At 41.8% G+C, this 24,086-nt stretch overlaps 1 long non-coding RNA gene across 1 annotated transcript in view; it reads right to left on the reverse strand.

Moving 5' to 3' along the window:
* Positions 1 to 82: 82 nt before the first annotated feature.
* The window catches only part of LOC134419117 (uncharacterized), a 28,282-nt gene continuing 4,278 nt past the window's right edge, over positions 83 to 24,086 (reverse strand). Inside the window, exons 2-3 of the long non-coding RNA XR_010027983.1 lie at positions 1,613 to 1,677; positions 83 to 276 (exon numbers count right to left, since the gene is read on the reverse strand). This is a non-coding gene — a long non-coding RNA (uncharacterized LOC134419117). The remainder of the gene's footprint in view (positions 277 to 1,612; positions 1,678 to 24,086) is intronic.

Raw genomic sequence — 24,086 nt, forward strand, 5'->3', positions numbered from 1 at the left:
GATATGCCATCTTTTCAAATTTGTGATTCCAGTTTTCTGCTCTGTTAGAGCACCATGTAGATTGAGCAAAACAAAGTTAATGCTATGACAAAGTATTTTAATATCTTGTCCTAATTCAAGACAGGGTTTCTCAGCTCTCCATGGGAGAGAGCTGGTTGGCAGCCTGGGCTGAGGCTGCAACTCCAGTTTTGGTGACAGTAGCTGTGTCATTAGTTTTGTTCTTCCACAGGATGACAGGATGAAAGCAGAACCAGGAGTGGAATTAAGGTGGCAAATCTGTAGATTGAAGAATATAAATTCAATTATAGTATTTGATATGATATTAACCAAGTTAATGATATTAAATTAGCTATATCTTCATGGAAGCATATGGGAGCAAATGCAAAGGTCTTGAATTCAAGAAGCCAGTAAGCAGCTTTATGCATTTATTTTGTTGCACAGGTAAAAGCTGAGACAGCAAAACCCATCTGCTAAGCCTTCAACACGTCTCTATAAAATCTATGTTAGGGTAAGAGTATTCTTTTCTATTTTATTTATGGCCTTGGCTGCCTGAATGAGTGCATCTGGAGCTCAGATGTCTGATGCCCTTATTGTAAATTAGTTAACTTGAAGAACTGCACGCACTGTCAGGTCCTTGCTGTGGAAATGCCAGGCTCTGTAGTGGAGGTGCTTTTGTGTGTGCATATGTTTTTTTAAGTGAAAAGGCTCTTGAATTTTATGCATAAACACTATTCTCTGTCTCTCTTTTTTTTTTTTTTTTTTTTTTTTCCCCTCCCTCTTTTGTTACAGAGTGTGGACTAGCATTGAATATTCAGGGAAAGCTCCCCAGGGAGATTAGGGACATGGACAGATTTTAAACAGAGCCCTAATGCATGGACACGAAAGGACAAACATTCTAGTGGGAATACTTGTGCAAATTCCCTGCTTTGGGGTCAAAATGCATTAAACAGCTGCTTGCATGCTAAAGATGCTTTTAAAATCAATACAGACCAGAAATTATAAAATTTATAAATAGAGATGGTGCTCAGTGAGAGTAGAAGTACTTTGATGATGCCTTTTGTTATAAATCATACAAGAGTATATAGCAGTCCTAGAGAGAAGTACATCTATAAATCCCTTTCTGCAGAGCTCAGAATCCCAGACTGTGCTGAAACTTACTTCAGGCTGGATTTGCCCTTACCCATCCATGTCCTGGAGGGCTATGGGAACTGAGATTTAACAGCAGTGGGAATTAGATGCCTTGACATGAATAAACTGCTGTTATCATCAGTTACTCTGATTACACTGTTGTGGAAGATAGATTATTGCTATATTTAATAAATCTACATTAAAAGAAATTGAATGAAGCCATTGCACAAACAAGCAGTAGCAGTGCATGTATTTGGGGCTACTGTGCAGTAGCTAAACTCAGGCAGAGTCCAGCTGTAAAAACTGGCAACCTGGATGGGTCAGCATCTGAAATTGGGCTGTATAACAGCAACATGGTAATATCAAAGCTGCAGTGTGGCTTTAATTGCCACAGAGGTAGTATTTATCATATTGCTATGTGCATATTTAAGAATAAATGCAATTTAAAAAAATATTTCATTCTGAAATATATAGCTTGCTTTACCGTTGCTGCACATTTGCTTTATTGGTTCTTCAGCCTGACTCCACATTACTTCTGTGCCCTGTCGTCTGAAATGGAAACAGGTGTTACTTGCAATATAGAAGTGCAGAAGTATATATATCATACTTAGATAATTCAAGTTCCCATTATAGACCACATTTTATTACATGTACATTTCATAAAGCCCATTGCCTCTATTGCTGCTGTCCATGTTATGGTAATCCCTAAAAAAGCTGCCACTAAATTGAGGCCCTTTGTTTTACATGCTGCATGCTTGCAGCTGCTGCAAGCATTTGACAGGTTCAAAGCCCATATTTCCTAAGTTCCATCTTAGTTTGGGGCAAAATAACAGGTCTTCAGTGTGGTGCCCTGCAGACTGCACTCTGCAGCCTGCAGCTTTTTATTGCTACCTGCTTCCTGACTGTCCCCATGGCTCTTCCTTTGGCTCCTCTTTGCTTTCTACTGGTTCAGGCATTTTTTTCCAACCTCACGGCTTTTTTCTGGCCTACCACTCTTAATTGTGCTCTTTCAACCATTCTTTGGAGACATCTCTGTGCTAAAAGTAGCTCCCAAGCTTATTCTGCAAGCCAGTTTTGAGGACTGTGTTGGGTGAATGTATCCCATTTGCCTCTTGGAAGACAGCAGTCAAGTCCCACTCCGCAGCTATAAGAAATAGAAAGAGCTGCAGCTGCTGTACATGTGAGATATAATTTTGGATTGTTTCAGAATGAGGTGGCCTCTCTAACCTTGGGCTTGCTCTCAGAAATGCCTGTGGTGTAACCACATACAACAGTTTGTGTTTTGGATGTTAAAGGGCACAGTTCTCTGTGACAACACAACTGCTGTTGGCATAAATGGCAGGATTTCATAGCTGCACTCGTACATGGCCACTAAAGCTAGTCAGCCACCAAGGCAAGGCAGGCACCTCTCCACAGGCTGGTCCTTGATCAAATAAATACTCTGAGCCCCTGAGACTGCACTTCTGGCATTGACCTAGCTGCCCTTACATACCCCTGCTTTTCATTCCTAAAATGCACAGGTGTTTCTTAAATGAGTCTTGTGTCTACTTCTGCCTGGCTTGGCTGTTTCACAGAAGTGCTTGAAGAAAACAAAATGCTAAAGGCTGGGAACGTTTTTGTGAGCTTGTGGTACATAGTTTTCCACAGGAGGCGGGATGCACCGTGCAGCCGGCTTGGATTCTGCTGCTGCTACTCTGTTGGGGCTGCTGCCCCATCACTGAGGGGTTCAAAGGGAGCCGGGCAGGAGCCCACAAAAGCAGGACTAGGGAGGGAAATGAAGCCACTTTCCGAAGTGTTTTTCCATGCGGAGGGGAAGGTGAGTGACGCTTGCCCGTGTGCCCAGAAGGTGGCAGCGGCAGCCCGAGCCTGCCGGCAGCTCTGGCTTGTCCCGCTTGGGAACACCCTCGCTAATCCGGGCTCTCCGCCTCCTCAAAGGCTCTCAGCCCTCTAAGCTTGTAACTAAGCCGTGCTCTCATTGCCTGGCTGCAGGCCTCTGAGCCCACGGGTGACAGGCTTGGGGGTGACCAGCCATCGGTGTGACTGGCATCTTGGGACTTTGAATAAGCAGCTAAGTGCTGGCAGGAGCAGAAGCTCTAAGCTGCTGGATCTTTACCTCCTCATTACAAAATTAGTTTAAAAAAAAAGGCAGCCCTGCATGGTGTCTCCAGACAGGCTTTTCTCTGCTTCAACAATAAAACTATGTCTTGCAACAGATGTGTTATTACTCATGCTGGCTAGCATTTCTCAGGTGTCACAACTCTAAATATTGGAAGAAGAGACGATTCTTTATTTTCTCTGTTTTGGCAAAATCTCTGTGAATGTGAAAGGTAGAGCTGGAGCAGGGGTTTTGCTCTGTGATCTGACACTTTCAGCCAAGGTCTGAGGTGAGGAGACATCTTGGTGCTGGAGGGCTCTGAGCTCAGCATCCCTGGGCAGTGAAGCTGTTCTGCTACAAAGGAGAGTAGATAAAACTTTTGTTTCGAGCATGCTTGAGGAGTCAGACGAGTTAGGCTTTTCTGCAAGAATGATTCTGCTTATTATGTTTCCTTTCTTGAGATGAAAGATAGCTTTCTTAATTTAGACAATGGTGTTCCAGCTTCAGAAACCACAGGGTTCCATGTGAAATTTTAGAGATATCCTGCTCTCCATCTTGGTTCCCATTTTCCCTTACTAGCATTATTGCTTTTGGTTATAAAATAAAAGAACCCAACATATTTTCTTCCCTCTTCCCTTCACCCTATCTCACCTCAGCAGGAGCCCAAAATCTCCTGTGCCTACCACTTGGAGCCAACTGCTGTGGTAGGAAGGAGAAGGCAGGCACCAAGCCAGCTACTGGTTGTGGTGCCTGTGCCAGCCCTCATCTTCCAGCCACTGCTCTCTGCTCCCTCCATGGCAGCAGTCCAGTTGTGAACATTTAGCAGGCAGGAGCAGATACTTGAGGGAAAGCAGTGGTCTGCCTACTGAACATGCTGGTCACTTTTGCAAAAAAACCAACAAAACAACACTCAAAATATCCCCAAACTTCCAAAGCTCTCTTCTGTGCTGGTTCTTAGGGACTATTCGTTTTCATCTAGTGGCATGAGATTGAAAAGCTGTCTGGAATAAACTCCTCATATCTGGGCACAGTGTGTTACTGTGTGCCTTCACTTTAACAGTGTCCTGAAAAGACCCTTTTTCTTTAGAGGTATAAACTGAGTAGCTAGAAGTACAGGTAATAGGGTCCATTTAAATTTTAAAAAGGTTTTACCACTAGGGAGGAAATGTGTAGGTTGAAAATAAGGAGCAGAGGAGAAATTATTTCAAGTTTCACAGCTGACATTGTGCTGGAACAGCTTGCTTTTTCCCAGGTGCTTATCTGCTATTGATGGCTTTTGGCATTCTGCATATGCAGGAAGGCAGAATATGCAGCTGGACAAGAGGGCTGCATACAGAGAGAACATTTCTGACTTTGCAACAGCTTCAGATGTTGCAATTCCTTCTTATGTCTTCCCATGTTCTTTGTTTCTTATATAGTTTCCTTATTTAAGATAGTTTAGGGGTTGGGACTATATGTTTTTTCTTTTTTTTATTTGTTTTGTTGGTTTACACCACTTCTGATAGATTCTTTATCACCTGCTCCCTTCAAGGCAAGCTGCAGGGCTGCTTCCCTTGTGTAGCAGCTGTGCTGGAGGACTGCTGATGAGGAACAAAATGGGAGCTACTGAGCAGTCATTTGAAGGCTGGCTATTAAAAAGAAAAAAGCTAGCTAATTACAGCTTAAAGGAAGAGGCAACACTTTGTGCAAAAACACCAGAAGGTAAGCCCTCCAAATCCCATACACTCCCTGTAAATAGCTATAATTAACCCCACAGTATTCAATTTATTAATTAAAATTTAATTAATATTTTCTGTCCTTGACAATCATTTTAGAGGCGGTCAGGAAAACATAGTGGCAGCTGAGTTCCCTTAGAGCAGCAGTGACATTCAAAAGGGCACAGCCACAGGAGACTCCTCTCTGTCATACCTGTGATAAAACAGAGTGAAAGTGGCCACTGGATTTCTGGGAAAGGGGGGGAGGATGGGAGACACTGCAAGTCCTGCTGTTCTCCTGCGCGCTTCCAGACATCACCCTACAAATGCAGTGCTCATCTTGATTATCTGAAGGTGTGAGAGAGCAGTGGAAAATGTGTGTCATCTTTCCTTACTGACCAACTTACACACCACCTGGGGGCTGCTCTACATCACTGTGTTTCACTTGGGTTTGGTGTTCTGCTTGGTGCTCTGTCTGGGAGAGTGAACTGCATGGACCCTGTCAAAGTGCAACAGCTATTGCTTAAAAATGCTGTGGCTGAACTTGGTGCTGTTCTTCTCCAGCAATGGGTTTCTGGGTCATTCATAGTATCCATGGTCAGTATGCCCAACACCTGTCAGTGTCAGAGCACTCCTCTGGAACAAATCCATTGGGATCCCCAGTGGGAAATGTGAGTGTTGTCAGCTGTGTAGAGCACTTCAAGGTTTGCTTCAAACAGATAGCATAGATGTGGAAGACGCCAAATGTGTTTTCTTCAGCAAGGACAGTGCTTCAGCATTATCCAAGGTCAGACAATAGTGTAATTCATGCCCTCACCCATCCTTTTCCTAGAGCACACAACAATTTTTTTTCTGACATTATAGTTTTTTGACACAGCACTGCTCTGATTGCCTGCAGCATACACCTGTTAGTACTCTTCACACTTTAAACTGAAAAAAAACCACCAAGCCCATGAACAGAAAATGCTAACTGTTAACTACAAGGTCATGAGAGGAGATGTGAGCTGAGCACTGTGAAGTGTGGCTACAGCCAGTCCACTCAGTACACTCTGAACAGTGTGGTCATGAGCCATCCTGCAGAAACTGGCCTGTGGCTAAGGGTCTGCAGCACAGGCCTGGTGAGAATAGCCATGAGGTGAAGGAGGTCTTTTGTTCCCCATTTGACAGAAGGGTGCATACTCAATGAGCAAGAGAATGTACTCAGAGCTTGTTGAAAGCAGATCTCCCAGGTCACGGGGGAAAATCTTCCAGTACAAAACTGTTAAGAGCAGCTGGGAGAGGAGGTGGGCAGCACTGACCATCATCATGAACACCACCTCTCCACTTCTCTGCATGAAACATGAGGGGTTAGGCAGATTTTTGGTGTATCTAGTGATTCAGGCCCTTGTGGTAGGGAAGTGGCGTGACATGTTGTCGCAGACATCTTTTATGAAAAATCGTTTCTTTAGGATTTTTCCTCCTAAGAAGCTGAGAGGCCTCAGGAACAAAATGTAAATAATAGTTATCTGTTGCTGTGGAATGCAACAGGTGGATCTGTGATTGGCTCATGTTAGTTGTTTTTAATTAATGGCTAATCACAGTCGGCTGGCTCAGACTCCCTGTCCGAGACAGAAGCCTTTGTTATCATTCTTCCCTATTCTATTCTCAGCCTTCTGAAGAAATCTTTTCTTCTATTCTTTTAGTATAGTTTTAATGTAATATATATAATAAAATAATAAATCAAGCCTTCTGAGGCATAGAGTCAAATCCTTGTCTCTTCCCTCAACCTGAGACCCCGGTAAACACAGTCACAACATCTCTCAATCCCAGGGAGGCAGGCACAAGCTGTGCAGTGCAACAAGGCCAGAAGTGCTTCTGAGAACACCCAGAAGCAGAACTGGAGTTTTCCAGGGAAAATGAGCTTTTGAAAGGATGATTATCACAATTTGTGATAATCATCCTTTGGCCTCCAGACTTTGGTGTGCAACTTTAGGACTATCACAGAGCCTGCTTGTATGGTCTGTCCTATGGTCATGCAGGAAACCAGCCTCAGACCCATCAGGCTTTGAGTCACATCTCCCATCAGGTGTGTTTTCCCAGGTGTGGCAGTGTGGGGCTAGAATGAACAAGTTCTCTACCTTTGTGTGAAAAGAAGTGCCTCTGATGCCCTGCAAAGGTGCTCACACAGGGCTGTCCCCATTCTGCCAGCAACAAGGCCAGAAGGGTGGAGATGAAGATGCCATTGCTATTGCAGTGGTTCTGTTGGCATCAGGCTGGGACATCTGGTGTGGCAATGTTGAGTCACAGCAGCATTTAATCTTGTGTTGCCACACAGGATGAAGCAGGCCCAAGCCATTGTTAGACTGTTGGTGATTCCAGGTAAATTTCAGCAGAACTGAGGGAGATGGAGATAGATGCTGAGAATCACTGCAGCCTTCACCCTGAAATGGAGGTCCAAAAGAGCACAGCAATTGCCCAGTTGTGCAACTATTGCCTGACTTTGCATGCATCATTTAGTCTTTCTTTTCTCCCTGCTTTTCTTTCTTCCTCTCTCTCTTTTTCTCTCTTGTAAATAATTTTTACTGAATTTTTAGAAAAGTACTTCCTCTACCTCAAAAATTCGTCTGTTTCTTGACCTTTACCAAAGAGAAGAGGGGGAAAGGACAAACCCCAGGCAACTCACTGCTAAGTTTTGAATTTGACGTGCAGAACAACAAGTTTGTCCAAAATGGGCTTTGCTTTACTGTTAGTCATTTGTACCAACCTGCAATTAAAAGGCTCAGCATTTGTTCTCATCGCTTTCTGAAATTACATTTTCCACTTCCTAGGCCCTGGCCTCAGGCAGTGGATTTTTGAAGCAATCATGCCTTGGTAATTAATGTTTAAAGATGAATGTTGCAACTTCTAAAACAGTGTTGCTGAGTAAACATACAGCAAAAAGAATATAAAAACTGCAAGCCTTTTACAGAAAGCTGCAGAGTTTGGAGGTGTTATCCTTAGAGCTCCCAGCTACAGTGCATTTGATTGCCCCTTCCTCCATTCTTTCAGGTGGGGGGACAGCTGTGCTTAAAAAAAAAAGCAGAGCAAAATAAATATCACATCTAATCTGTCATTTCTTTGTGTTACTGACTCATCACCCCAGAAAGCTTGCTGGGAATGATTAACTCATACAGAGAGAGAGAGAGGAGACAAGTCTTTGGCATGGTCTGTAGCTATAACATGACCATTTTGGATTTTTGCAGTAGAGTGGGAGGACAAGGAATAAAATATAAAGGGAGGAAGACATAAAAATGGAAGGAGAAGTTCCCTTCCTATGTCACATCCCTTGATTTGTCATGAGTCTGTCTTTTCTCTGTAGAAGCCATAGCTTCCAGTCTGTTACTAAGCCAGTTGGATTTACCTGTGACAGCAGCCCATCCTACACAGGGCTGCTGTATGTGACAGAAGTGCTCCTCAGTGCCATTTGCTGAATCTCATTGCAGCATTTTTGGTGCTGTAAAAACCGAGTTCCTCTATCACCTCTTTCTAACAGAAATCCTTAGCAACTGAAAAGCCAAGTTGGGAAAATCAGCAACTTCAGCATTTTGAGAAGGGGAAAGAGTAGTCTGGATTGAGACTGCCTCCCTACTGTAGGCATCTCATTTGGGCACTGCAATCCTGATTCAGACCTTTTGGAAGACACACCTCGTGTCTAATGTTTCCCAATAGGTTGGCATGATGCAGCTGTCTCTTCACCTGAGACTCCTAAGACAGGAAAAGTGGGAAAGCACTTGTAGTCTCATGAGTGATTTTTGTAAAAAAGGGCATGGGGGTCCTGCTGTACCATGGGAGGGGTGCCGTTTTACATACACAAAAGTCTTTCCTCATCTAGCAAAGGCAATGACAAAATTCTGAACAGATCAACTGGAACAAGAACAGAATACTGCTTTGGGCTAGTTTTCCTTTTTTGTTTTGGTTTGGTTTTTTTTTTTTTCCCCTCTTCTTTTCTTTCTTGCAGAAAAGAGAATGAAATTCCCATACCAACATGCAGCTGGGAGATTGGCTAACCAAGTTTGAAACAGGTTCTTTGGGCTTTGTTACTCTGATATTCTTTTTGCTCAGTAGAAACTAAAACCCAAAGAAGTCTTGGAAGAACTCCATGTGTTTGATTCTGCATTTAATTGGAAAAATGGAACCTCACAAATAATCTTGCCTTTCTGGAAGTGAAGTTCAGGCTCTAAAAGAGATTAGTAAAAGACTCATTCAGCACTAGTCATACTCATTTGGGTAACAGGCAAGTTCCTGCCTGTACTCACTTCTAGTATTCATAATGAATGTGTATTAGTGACTTCCTCAGCAGGAATTCCAGCAGAACAGTAAATGAAGTATTGTCTTCTGCTTTAATAATTTTCCTGTTCTTTTAGCATTGTTTATACACCATCATCAGTATGCTGATACATTAACTGCATACCAGTGCTTGGCTATTTTCTTTTCCATTACTTTAGTTATCTGTCCAGACTCCTGATCCTTAAAGGATTAAGCTAAATTTTAGATGATTTTGCTGTTGAAGCACAGTGGTTTTGAATTGTTTTGTTTGTTTTTATGACCTCTTTAAAGGTTTTCCAGTAAAGATGAGGTCTTATTTGTACTAAATTTATGCTGGTTGTTCAAAATAGCTTGCTAGTGTTTTTTAATGTTGATTTTTCAGAGATCTCCTAAAAAACACAAGTCCACAAAGCAATTCTGCAGGATACGGGGTGTTTCAGTTACTCTTCTTGTTAAACATGACACAGATAATTCAGATCATTCAGCATTTTGCTAAATGAAGCAAATGGAATGGAAAATGCTTTGGTATTAAAAGCAGTGTGCCTTTCAAGAAATGTTTAATCCTAAACAGATCATTCAAATGGAGTGTAATAAAGACTATTGCAGCTGATGAAAAGATTTTGTTCAACTCAGTGGGTTCTCAAACAGGCAGAGATAATATGCTTGCCCTTGCTAACAGTGCTCACTTAGCTGTGTTTCCTTTCCTAGACTGGAAATTAGATTTCCTTCTCTATTGTTTATATAGAAAAACTCAAACTATTGAAGGAGATCATGTGGGAGCCACTGTTTTTAGAAGAAAGAACTGCATTTGGATAAAAGATACCTCCCAACTTCAAGCTCAGGCACTTAGCAGTAGCCAAAATAAGCATCCTTATCATGTTTCTGAGCTGGAGCTCTACACCAGGCTGTGTGTGTCCCCTGCACACAACACACCCCATGCTGCAAGGAGGGATTGTACAGGGGCCTGCATCAATAAACAGCGAGCAGCCAGCTCCTGTGCCAGCTCACACCTGTGTGTGCATGCATTCCCATAGTGAGCATGTGCATGGAGCCACCCATTTGTACAGCTACGGTTAGAAATGTCGAGCTTTTCTTTTTCCCTATGCTTCATTCCCATCTTATTCCAAATCTTGTCTCCAGACTTAACACACTTTGTTCTTACCTTGCCTGCTTTGAAGGCTTTGGACCTGAATTCCAGGCTCCCAGCACCTTCAGCTGTCTGCAGACCAAACTTCAATTGGTACATCTTTATGTAGGGGCATTTTGAAAGAACTCTGACTGTTGATTTCCAAGGCTGTTTCATAAGGATCAAGACTCAACAAGAAGTAAGCAGAGGCACAAGAACAAATTGATCAGAGGCACAGTCACCCAAGTATCAGGGACAAGGATGAAATTTTAGGATCTCACTTTTTACTTGCACCACAGCATAATTTGGTTTTGTCTCTTGCTTTGCCCTTATTTGCCGGTCCTTATTTCTACACCTTTAGAATTAAAATGGCTAAAGTAATTTATACTCCAAATTTATTTTCTTTTTCTGAAACTGGCAGTGAATGCTGTAGGTTTTTCTTAAAGGAACACTTTCTCTAAACCTTTCTTTAAAGGTGCCACGCAGGGAGAGCTTCTCTCCAGGAGTATGGGGCAGGGAGAAAAAAAACCTCTATTAGTGACCTTTTTGCTATGTAACCTTTCCTTAAAATGCCAGCAACTGAGCTTCTACAGAGAGAACAACAAATATTGAAAGAGGAATGTGAAGGACGTTATGAAACAAGAAAGTAAGAAAAGGGATCTGCTCAAACAAGTTTCTCAGGAAAGGTGATGTAATATGTACTGTAGAAAATCCTAGCAGTTGACATAACAAAGTTGCTTTCTAAATAGCTGTGGATGCCAGCAAGCTGGGAGAAACAAGAGTGTACAGCTGGGAATACAGCTGAGCAGACTGTTTTGTCCAAAAGAAATATAGTAGGTGTAAAACTTCTATTCAGAAGATGTCATTGAAGTTTAATTGAAAAGTGTCCTTTTAATTAAGGCTGAGTGACCACTGAATGAAAGCCTCATTTCTGCTGAGGCTGTTCTTGGTGGTACTCTGAGATTAACCTATGCAGGCTGGCAGTACTCAAGAGGCTGCTCTTGGGATGCCACAGTACACAGTGCTGTAGCAAGTGCTCAGTCCCATTCATAGACTTCTGCCAATGTTTATCAATCTTTTAACTGCTGTCTTGAGAATTGCCCAACTTCTTATTGACTGACTTGCTCATATTCCAGCCTGGTTTCCTGCATAAATGGCTGTTCTCAACAGATGTGTTCTGCATGTATCCACATCTGTATACATAAAATTTGGGAACCTCCCTCTCTGTTACAACAGACCTGACAGAGACACACAGGGTCTTTGAGATAATGAAAACATTAGAATTTTGTGGCAGCCTGTAGCTGGATATTGGAGAACATCTAGATCTTCTCTGCAGGGGAAATGCTGCAGGGAACTATGCTCTGTGTCAGCCTTGGAGACTCCAAAAGGCCCAGATCTGGAGTATATCAGGTGTTCTTATTCCACTTCTTACACAGCTTACAAATTTTAAGGTCTTGGTTGGAGACTGAAACCTTAAAAAGCACTGGTTCCTCTATTTTGTTCCTCCTGGTAATTATAGAGCAAAGTATTGCATATGCAAAGACTGATACATGCAAAGTGTCATTAGGAGTGCCACTTTCAGGTAGGTTAGTTCATAAAAGTTGGATAAACTGCCAAACAAGAAATCCCAGCTCATGGACTGTTGTGGATTTATTCATCATTACAAACAGAGGAAGAACTGTATAGCAAGAATGTCTATTATGAAAACTACATTTAGTTATAGGGCTGACATACACGGTCTGTTACCTGCCTTTTACAAATACTGTTAGCACCATTCAGGCAGCCAGCAGGCATGGTTTCATGCAAAGAAGTGTGTGGTTATTTTCATAAGGTTTTTATGAATGCTTGGAGAAGGCTGCAGGAGATCCTTGATGTTTTTTATAGCACTGCTGTCATGTCAAAATATCATGTACCAGCTTCTCTCTTTACTATAAACTGGTTATAAGGAAAATTAGGGCAGTAGGACTGACAGTGCTAGATGTCTTGGAGTGGGAGGTTGAGTGACCATGTTGAATCCTTAGGAATGTTTGAATATTCTTCCCCTGTCTCTGATACATACCCACTCCTGCATTTTCTCTTTTGTTTTAGGTGGAGTCTGGATAAGAGCTGTCAGGAGGGCTTTCTGGCCAGTTTGAGGCTGAGTGATAGCAATCTCGAACCACAGATTTAGAGGAGTGGCACCAAAAGGCCTGTTGTTAACACTGAGTGCTTGGCAGGACAAGTAGCACTCCTTGCTTCTTCAGCTGCCTGAAAATCAAGCCGTAGATACTGACCTTCAACCAAAATAAGGTAAGTCAAGACTGCATCAAGCATGACTGAGTTTAAAATATGGTTATCAGCCTATCATACAACTGTTTGAAATTAAGCCAGGGAAAAAAATCACTAGAGCACAACGATGTGCAGAGGTCACTGATATTGCCAGATCTCACCCTGTTGTGCTAAAACTGCAGTAAAATGATGTCTTCTTAGTGCTGTGCTGAAGTTGGGCTGCATGTCAAGAGCTTCCTGAGTTACAGCAGTGCTGAGGCTGGCAAGCTGCAGTAGATCCACTGGAAAAGCCCTGCCCACTGCAAAAAGCAGACATGCTTCTTGGCCATGACAAAGGTTCTAGATTTCTTTGTGCAGCTCCAGTTTATTTCCTAAAATGCAAAGTACAACAGACGTCTAAGCTGACCGGTTACTTAAGAGAATAAGTGGTTTTATTCAGTCTACCTTTTTTTTAAACTGAGGTAAAAAAATCCAAGGATCATACTTGTTACTGATCAAAGTAACAATCTCTATTCCTAAAGACACAGTCTGCAGAAAGGTTACTATATAGCTAAAGAGAGACCTTTCAAAAGTAACCTTTAAAAAAACCCCAAACCCATACCTTCAGCTGGGATACAGTATCCCTAAAGTATCTCCTAAGGTCACTGTATCACTAAGGATAAACCATTCAAAAGCCTCAATTTGGGTTGTTGCCCTCAATTTAACAGAAAGTTTCTCCCAGCTAAGACTTGATGGCAGCAGTGATGGGGTAGGAGGAGCAGAGAGTTGGCTGCTCTCATTTGGCACAGAGATGAAATCCAGGGCCCAGTTAGCCTTTAGGCCAACGTTTGATAAAACTCTCATGCCACACTTTCATGTGAAGCTCTTTTCCATTCCCACAAAACCCATATACTACTCTTGTTTCCCTATAAAAGTCCATTTGGAGCATTACAAGCTCATGTCAGATATGAAGCTATTTAAATCTTTCATGATTTCTTATGTTTATTCTTTTGACATTTGAGCACAGTTGATAAAAGTGTGAGAACAGTTGCTGCTTCTGTTTGAATTTCTTCACCTCTCCACTCTTCAACCAGATGACATTTTAAGCTTTAAATTGTATGGAAGGGAGCACATTAAACACCAGGTCTGAGAGAAATGGGAAACAACATCATGGGACTGCAGCTGTGGGTGCTGCAAACAGCCCAAATCTCCATACTAAAAATCAAACCCTTTTTTTGTGTAAAGTGTGAGCAATCCTTCAAAAAGCTACTTGAGATCCATTTTCTGGGTGATGGAATGTATGCCTGCCTAGTTTGCTTCCTGTGAGTTTATTAACACTTGCTGCATCTGTAACTGCTGGTTATTGAAGGAAGGACTTAACTCCCTCCCAGAACCCTGGGACTAATCAAAACATTGCCATTAACATTTAATGAGAAAGTTGTTGCTTTCACCAATAAACTGGCTTAGACTCTTAGTCCCCTAAAACACAAATGGCACATACTGCATCATAGTTAACAAGCAGATTCTGGGAAAAAAAACACAGTCAGAGGAGTGCAGCTTGTTACATAAGCTCAAAATGACTGCCTGATTTCTTCTTACTTTCCCCAGCAGTACTGGAAATTATGTATGCTAACCAGTATTCATCTCTCAGCAAAGTATCCAGACCTTGTAGGGCCAGTTCTTTCTTCCAGTAAGACCTCTGCATCATAAAGCAGCTCAGACAAAACATGCCCAGGGGAAAATCCCATGCTTATAGGAGCTTCCAAGCCTTTTCAACAATTTGCTCCCCTAGCTGCCTGTCTTGGGTGGAGGAGAATGGCCTGTTAGAAAGGAATGGCCAACATAAATGGAAAAGAACAAGTAAGACACTTGAGGGTGTGTCTAATGGATCCAGATATCCAGGTCAGCAAAGGAAGTATTGCCCCTCATCTGTGCCACATTCAGGCAGAGGAGCCAAACTGGTAAATTGTAGGTCTGTCAGCCAATTCTGCCATTTTGGAGATGGGGTTGGGTTTACACTGAAGAGGCATCACATGAAGAGAGTAACATTTTGGATGCTGTGGGTCCTCATTACTAAATTAAAAATATTAGAGACAGTTACCACAAACAGTTTCACAATGCATTTACCAGGAGAACAGTAAGAGCAGTGAATAGTGCATTTTATTGCAAATGCTTCATTTAACAAAGATTAAATATGCATCTGAACACTGTCACTTCGAGATACATTCCTAATCAGACTTTGCCCCTGCTTATAGTGGTATAAATAAAGAATTATTCTACTGAAGTCAGCAAAGGCATTATCTGGTTTTAAACTCAAAAGAGAGAAAATCTTGCTTTTTACTTCTACAGCAAATCCCATTCAATTCAGTATGAACACAACGGTATATTTAAGAAGAGAGACAACTGAAAAATCCATGTCCTTAATTCAGTAAGGGGTTATGGAGCTGAATTTCCATCTGAGCACTCTTGAATATTGAAACATCAAACCTCCTTTTCCTGTGGTGTAATCTAGTTTATTTTCCCCAGAAAATACATTTTCCTTTTTGTAAACAGAAACCACATGAAGCACATGATTATCTTCTGAGCAAAAATATCAAAAACCATAGTTTCCACATATTAAAAACCCAAAACCCCACAAACTTCTGTTTTAAAGCTAAATGCAGGTTTTCAGTCTATCAACATTTTTATTCCATGCCAGTTTTTTGCATAGTGGAAAATACGCTCCCTTAGGAGAATAACAACTATGATAAGTTGTTAAAAACCAAATTATCTAGGAAGGTAATTTTTCCCATTATGAAAGTGGCTTGTCAGATATTAGTGAAATGAATTAGTCACTTAGCACACCTTTCACAACCTCTAAAAATTAGATTATGGCCCATATGTTCCCATGAGTAACAGGAGCAGTTCTCCTCTTTCTATATACAATAGTGTCACTCCACAGTTTCTGATTATGTTTTATTCACATGGAAGCATAAATCAGTCCAAAGCCTAAAACTAACCAAACCAGTTCATATTTCTCACATGAGCTATTCTATTTGCATGCCTTTCCAGATTAAACATTTCTTGTTGTGATATAAAAAGATTTCAGGTACATGGTATTCAATGGAAAAAGGTGATAGCATGACATTTAGAAGATGTATGCATGAGTTAAAAAAGGAAAGTGGGAAAACAACAGGAAGAGAAAGGAACATTTGCTTATGACCATCTTAATAGAGGAAAGTAAATTGAGCAATACCTACCCAGTTTATCCCGTGATTTATCCCTCTGCTTTCTGGAATTATTCAGCATAGAGGAGGTGCAAGCAGGATCCCATCAGTGTATGTTAATACGTGAAAAAGATGGAGCCAGGTTCTGTCCAGCAATGCCCAAGGATGGGACCAGAGGTGATGGGCACAAGCTGAAGCACAGGAGATGCAGTCTGAACATCAGGGAATGGTTTTTCACTAGGAGGTTGACAAGGAGCTGGCACAGGTTGCCCAGAGAGGCTGGGGAGTCTCCATCCTTGGAGATACTCAAAAGCTGTCTGGAAATCATTCTAGACAACCACCTGTAGGCAACCACGTTTGAGCAGGGATACTGGACAAAGTGACCTCCAGAGATCCCTTCTGACCTCAGCCCTGCTGGGACACATGGTGCTGCTTTGGTTTCTTGTCAGAGACAAAGGGAGGAAGCTCAGTTTCTTGGTTGCCTCCCTTCAATTAGGAGCAGCAAATTTCAGAAATGTAAAGGGTGCTCCAGCAGCCAGGAGATCTGGAAGAGACCCCAATAACTACATAGAGTTTGCATTGGGAAGGAGTGAAATGCTTGTAGGGTCAGGATAGGCAACTTTACATCTGGCAAATTCATAGAAACAAAGCAGGAGAGCAAGAATTGCATCTTACTTCCATTTCACTCTGAGAAAAATTCCCATCCTTTTTGTTTCAGAGAGGGAACTGTGATGTAACTAATAAATATACAGCAAGTGTCACCTGATGACTACAGCTTTGTGCCAGGGGCTTTGGGAGCACAGGAGGAATGCTGAGAGCTGCTGTGAAAGGACTTGTCATGTGCAAAAGCAATGCAGAGAAACCTGGATGCCTGAATTTTATGGCATTTGATTTCAGTGCAGACAACTGAGACCTTGGTAGTTTCTGGGACTATAATCACATTTTCCAGATTTGCCATATCATTCTCCTGCACAGGATGAAGCTAAGCACATCAAGGGGTGCTTGAGTCCAGGAGCTACATAGTGCCAGTTGCTGGTGCTGCAACACTTAGCTCTGGCTCTAGGCAAGAACTCCAGACTTTGAGGCTTCACTGTGTTCTCACTGTTCACACAGTAAAAAGGGTCACACACCTCCTCCCTCTCCTGTGACTAGCTTGTCTTCTTGAATGCCAGCTCTCCTACATGTTAAAAAATATCTGAACTGGACTTAATGCAGTGTAGGACAATGCCAGGTTAAACACTGGATCCTTTCCTTGAATCATCACCTTCCTGGTACAGCTTCCCATGAACATGGCAAGACAAGGGAGCTATTTCTTTTTCTTCTTTAATGAACATTGCAAAAGGACAGCACTAGAGTGGCTGAAACTTTCAAAACCATGAACTTTGTAATGCTGAATTCAAGCAAAAATGCAGCACTTTCAAATCATAGCTGGCACATTAAGGTAACCCTGACAAGCAAGATACAGAGGTGCAAATGCAGCTTTAATGTAGAAATAGCAAGTTTCTCTCTGAAAATACAGCATCTTGCCAAGTTACAAGTAAGGCATTTTTTCATACCATTAACAGTAGACAACGCTGTTATCAAACAGAGTGGTGCTGTTGGAAGTGGAGGAGGAGCTGTTTTTACTTCTTTCTCTAGACTGTTTCTGCTTCTAATGAATACAAGTGCCTGCTGAAAAGCTCTGTACTAAAGTACTTGGGTTTCTTTAACAGGGAGCTCAGAGGAGCACTGCCAGGGTTAACATACTGTTTTTCCCAGGCATATACAAGTGTATGGCAGAAGGCACTATGCAAATAGTGTTCACAGAGTTTATAATTTCCTGTTGGAACAGCAAAGAAAAGAAGGTCATTGATTTAAACCAGAGAATACAAATTATTTCCTGCCCACAAAGCTGCCAAATGCTTGGAGTTATTGATTTTTTTTTTCCTCCCTGCTGCTAACCAAACACTTCTGGTCCTGTCGTGGGCATCATCAGCTTATTGACTAAGTAAACATAACCCATTAAGCTGAACATTTTAAAAATAATAGAAAATTATAGTGGCTTTAATTAAAAAAAAAAAAACAACAAAACAACAGATCCAAAAAAAAAAAACCAGAAAGGAGAAGAAAGGACAAACAGTTCCTGAAGTTAATTAACTTTTATGTAGATTCAAGTTTCTGCAATATAGGTTTGCATCCAAATGAGAGAGGAAGGAATAAATTAAAAGAAGACTCAAAAGTCTTTTCCTAAAGAAGCCAAGAAGAGGAGGGTGCAGGGAAGCAGGTACTTCATATTTTAAGACTTCAAGTAAAAAAAAAATTACTGCAAAATTGGGATTGAAAGGATAAAACCATGTGGCAGTAGCATGGTGAAGGCATGTTTTTATTTATTTATTTACTTATTAGCAGCAGGAGGTCTGTGCTATTGTCTGAATTTTTTTTTCTAACTCAGAGCTGAGCACAGCTGATGCTTGGCCTTGGAACCTGTCAGTTTGAAGATAACATGTACAGTATTAATAAATGTAGAACAATACTTGCTGTCAAGTTGGTTACAAGGCAGTGGTTCACTGAAGGGGGCCTGACAATGTCAAAAAGCATTAGACCAGAGCCAGCAAATGTTTTATACTCTACAGCTGAACCCAAAAGAGGAACTGATGCCCTGAATCTGACTTTAGGGCATCTGTCTGCTCTGGAGAGTGTGTATTTGTCTGAAGAAGCAGGGAATGAGTTGCTTTCCCCTCCTGTTCCAGCCATCTGCCTACACAAGGGAGGCAAGAACCAAGACACAAGAGAACAAATCCTAGTGTGCTGTAGATGGACAGGGATACCTTACATACAAAATAGTCATAAAGACTATTAGTAGCACAGTACACTCAGGAGAGGTGTTTACAGGCAGGGAGACAGCTACCAGGCTGAGCCACTGCAGAGGGCTGCCTTTCCCCTGGGACTGGCTGTTGCAGGTGGCTTCCCTGGCCAAGAGCCTTGCAGTCCTTTGGTGTGAGTCCTTCTCCCACGGTGCAGCCGTGGGAGAAGAGCCAGTGGGAAGAGACACCAGGAGGGAAGTAAACAAGCAGATTACAAAGTGATGATAAATGAGGGTATTGGACTTCTACAGTGGCTTAGAGGAAGGTGTGACTGCTTCCTCCACCCCCTCACCTTCATGCCTGTTGACTGAATACTCTTAAGGCAGGTAGTCACAGATTAATAATGACCTGTTAACAGCTTCTTTAATTTTCTAATAAGTGCCAACTGCAGCTGCTATAATTATTCTGCTGGTCCTACAACATGCCCTGTGCCAGACTGCAAAGTATTTTAATTTTTTTGTGTGGAACACACTGTCGTGCTCTTAACGTGTGTAGTGCACACGGGCAACTGCATGCCTAAGTAAAATTACATCTTAGGCTGTCAGAGCACTTTGCAGCCATTAAATATTGGTATCTTCCAGCAAAGTAGGTACCAGGAAGTGTTTAGTCACTTATTTCTGCATGTGTGAATTGAGACACCTAAACTTTATAGTTTTAGCCACAGTGATACAGTGAGTCAGTCCCTGAGCTGCTTGTGAAACCTGGGAGCTCTCTCTTCTGCTTTGTTTGTGCTGGTATCATACAAACTGCAAAAGTCATGCATAGGTTGGAGGTAACATTAAGCAGGGGATTTTTCTGTGTAAGCAGAGGTCCCTAGGAGTAATGTTGTACAAAAGTGGTATCCATCATTATTGCTATTCCCACCACCACAGAGCTGAGTAGCATGTGATGGGAAAATAAAACACAAACAAACAGAAATGGATCACAGCCCACCTATGTGTCTCATATATGCCACAAGTGTCAAATTTCATTGGTACTTGGTACTTCAGAGCCCTTGGTAATCTAGAGTTGAATCAACAAACCCCACAACAGGTATTTGAAGATTAACCTTTCCTGAGGAAATAGTGTATGTTGCTAGCAGCCCTGTTTGAAAACTACTAGTGAGGATATGTCTTGAAAATGCTATAAAGCAGATGCTGACTTTTCAAAGATCTTGTTGAAGGCAATGATCCTGTAAAGGTATCATCTATTGAGCATACATAAAGCACACAACATTTTGAGAAATCTCACCCATCAACAGTACATAAAGGTGTGGTCTGTGTTTTTGTCCAGCTCTTGGACAATCACACCTCCTTGCTGGACAAAGCCCTGTGCTGTATCTCCATAAAGGAAAGCTTGTCCCCATATCTCTAAAGGTAGATTTGCTGTAGGAAACAGCCCTGCAGTTCTGCCAAATCTGTCTGGTCTGGCATGTTTTAGCCTTAGAGAGGAAATGGGCAGGGAACAGGGAACAGCCCAGGTCTCTGGAAGTCAAGTGCCTGACCTGGTACTGTCTTGTGCCTGACCTGGTACTGTCTTCTTGTGAAGATGTTCAGTGTGTTTTTCTCCCACAGCTCTGCAAAATGAAAAAAAAAAAATCCCTGCCTTCCATAACAGGAGCTATTGAAGAACTGAAGATTCAGTGATTCACATTCAAAGTATTAAACAGAGAAATATTTATTCCTTAAAAATTTTCCCACACATATTCTGAAGACAAAAATACAGATTGCAGTCAGCTGTTGTCTGAAATTCCTCTTGTCCTGACTCATATTTGGAAAGGAATTTGATTCATGTCCAACTATCTTGTGAGCATCCAGTACAAGTTTTCCTTTTTCTAAGGGTGGATGAATAAATCAGTAGCTACTCCCCAGATGAAGTTAAAGGTCTGACTCCAGATGCTGCATGTGCAGTGTGGCAGGTTCCATCACTTCCTTTGCCCTTTTGCACTCTTCATCTTGCACAGCTCTGTGCAGAAGTTAACAAGCTGGATCTGTCTGAACAGAAACCCTCAAGTACTATGGGAACTTCTTTTCTTTCTTTTATTTTTAATGGTTCCCATCATAATTATTTTTCCCTTTTTTGTCTTTCTGATAATAGAATGTTTCTAGGTCAGAATCCCAGTTGGTCTTGTGCTGCTTTTGGTCCCCAATGCCTATTAAAAAGTCACGAGTCTTTGAGGTTAGCTTTTCCCCAGATCCTAATTTGTGTTAACAGATTTAGCTGATACTGAACCAGTTCTGCTCATACGGGCAAGGACCAACTTCTGGAGCTGATTCAGGTGTCCAAGATGTTCGAAAGTAATTAATTTTCTTTAAAGCCTTGGGCTGTAAGTGTTGATCTGACACATTTGAAAGGGACTTGACTTTCAGAAGGGTAGAGTCTTTTTCTAAAGGAGGGCTGTGCTGTGAGGGTATAAAAAGGGCACTTGAAATAAGCTTACCCCATCTGAGAGGAATTAGGGTAGCATTTTTTTAAATTTTGGTTTTCAGTACGAAGTAAGAATAGGAGCAGGGTGTTTTTAAGTGCCAAAAGTATGTACTGCTGTAATACTATATAATAAAAAGCATTAGGTCAGCAAGGTGTTTGGGCACAGGACTGCAGACCTTCCCACCTCCACTGATATTTTTAAAAGCTTTGTAAATCAGGCTCTTACTGGCCACAGCAGAGCAGACCACACCACATCTTTTACCTCCTCATTTCCAGAGGCAAACAAGGGAGCAAGCATCATATGATGTACACTATGTTCCTGCTTTAAACATTTTTCCCCTGTGACTGCCTCTCCTGGCATTCAGTACCTTTAGGTCACTGTCTACTGCATGCTTGTTTAGTGTGGGCATGTGGATGATATTATCGAAGTCAGAAAGATTACCACAAGCATAGGCCTTATCACGATTGGAAATGGTAAACTTCCAGTTTTTTAATATGGTCACATAGAATTCCTAGCCCAATGACATCTGCAGTACTTGTGTGAAGTTCTGAGACCATTTTCTTTTCCTTTTACGAGGTAAAATGTAACCTGTTAGCCAAGAAAGTGATCACAGATTCCTGGTGGTTTTTTGATTCTTTCACACATCTCAGGATTTAATAAGTTGACTTAAAGCTAGATTGGATATGAGATTTTGTCAATGTCTTCCCCATAATGAGTGTATTGGATATAGATAAATGCCCAGAAATTACTAAGAAAGATAAGTAATTACCACTGCATGGAAAGAATTGCAAACTCTTTCCATGAGAAATGATTTTGTACTCTTCCCTGCTCCCTTACCTTGCAGGTTCAGTGAACTTATTCAAGGCAATTATATATGGGAAACACACATCAAACTGAAAACCTCACTGGCTTGACAGTTCCTTTCTGCTAAACAGAGTGTTATTCCCTCTCATCCTGACAGCACGAGACAGTCAAAGGACTCTATTTGCTGTTTCTTTATACGATTCTTTTGTTTTAACGTGCCCATTTGGAAGCTGGCCTGCATTGCAGGCTGTGCAGAGGCACAGGGACAGCATAAAACAATTCTTTTGAACTTGGATTGCAGCACTCATGACCTCACTCCCAGCAGCAAGGAAGCCAAGAAGCTGTCCCATGGCTTTCTCAGGTAAATCACTCACTGATCACCACTGATCTTTTCTTCTTGCACCTTGGATGCAACTTTTTCATTTACCCTACTTTTGAATTCTTACTCTTAAATCCTTCGCAATTCACCTCTAAAATGCAAAATATGAACATTGACACCTTCTTCCCCCCTCCATGGTGTCCAATTACAGAAATATACAATTAGGGATGTTAATGACAGATTATTAGGCATTAACCTATAATGCTATCCTCCAATAGCAGCAAAAATGGGTCACACTGTAGGTATAATTATCCTGGTTCTCTAATAATACACCCTGGTTGTGCCTTTTTTCTGCGATATATCCCTTGTATTTCAGCACAGAGTAGGGGCAGCTCTAGTTCTGTTGGGGAGTGATCTGGAGCTGGCTGTTGAACTGCTGGCACACGGGCCTGGCCTTCAAAAAGACTCACCAAACTAGGCTGTAGCATCTTTCCAGCTTAGAGAAAACCAATGAAGGATTTTGGCACCTGCCTTTGATACCCACAGTTAGGAGGACAGGCTCTATTCACAGAGGGATAAACTGATGGACAGCAGGAGACAATAGGAATGGTGGCCCCACTGCTTCTGTCTGCTCAGCACCAGGGTGGTGGTGCAATATTCTTCAGGGAAGAGGGCACACAGAGGAGTGAGGGTGGGTGGGCAGGAGGAAGAGAAATGCAGTGCAGGTGAGCCCACCGGATGAGACAGTGCAGCTTAAGAGCACAAAGGGAAGTTGTCTGTGACAGCAGGACAGAAATTCTCTTCTGTAAATAGAATAGAAACATGAAAATAAGAGTGCCCAAGAGAGGAGAAAAAATGAAATGAAACTAGGATATCTGAAGGCATCATGCAGGTTTTGTGCTGACTGAGAAGGCCAATTGCTTTGTAGCACCTGCTGCAGGAGAAGTGATACAAGAGTGAGGTGACTGTTTAAAGTCCTTAATCGCTTTATTGACTACTTTCCCTTGACTTGTTAATTACTTAGTAGCAAAGGCAGAAAATAAACTTAACCTTTTTTCTCGGCTTTCATGCCAGTAGTCTTTCTCATATGTAGAGTGGGCCGCTTAAAGCATTCTCACCAGGGCCAGCTACACAAATCTAGGAACTGATTCACAAGGAGGTCCTGGAAGAAACTATTTCAAAGGTGTCTAAAAAGGTGTTGTACCTGCTTAAATGCCAGAACATGTGTTTTCAGTGCATCTGAAGAACAACCAAGGTGGAAAAAGAAAAGAAAAATATTAATTCTACTTTTGATTTGACTGTGAATTAAGCAAACTTTACTGCAAGTTTCTGTGGTCTTGTTGAAGGCACTCTATACAAGCAAAGTCTTTGATGCTTCTGAACATGCTGGCAGGGTTAAAAATTTGTGCTGTTACCTCTCATACATGAGGAAAATAATATGTTGAGGCTATTTCCAGAAAAAAAAAGGGAAAATAATATGCTGAGATCCTGTCAGAACATTTCTGCTGTACTGTCCTGTTTTGGGTGAGAGTACTAATGATGAAGGGATATTGTAGACAGTGAGTGTCAAAAAGATGTGTCTAAAATGGTGTCCTAGCATCTTATTAGTATAGAAATTGGCTTACACCCAGATGCCTGCCTTATGGATCTTAGAAGATCAATGGATGGGCAAGAAAGCAAGAATGTGAAATACAAGTGTGTGCTCGTGTGTGGTTTGCCTGACATTCCCCTCATCTCTGTGGCTTCCTGGGTGGTTTGCTGAAAAGCTGTACCCAAGGCCAATTGAAAACCCACCAGCCCAGGGAGAGTTCCACTGCAGAAGGGTCAGCAGCAACTCCAGCCTTAAAGTTAGATGCTCAGGTCTGTGTTCAGGTCTCTTGATAAATTTTAATTTAATTGAATAGTAGTCTTTTTGTGCACCTATTTAGTGTGT

The sequence above is a fragment of the Melospiza melodia genome, chromosome 1 (assembly GCF_035770615.1).
Source record: "Melospiza melodia melodia isolate bMelMel2 chromosome 1, bMelMel2.pri, whole genome shotgun sequence".
Classification (NCBI taxonomy): Eukaryota; Metazoa; Chordata; class Aves; order Passeriformes; family Passerellidae; genus Melospiza; species Melospiza melodia.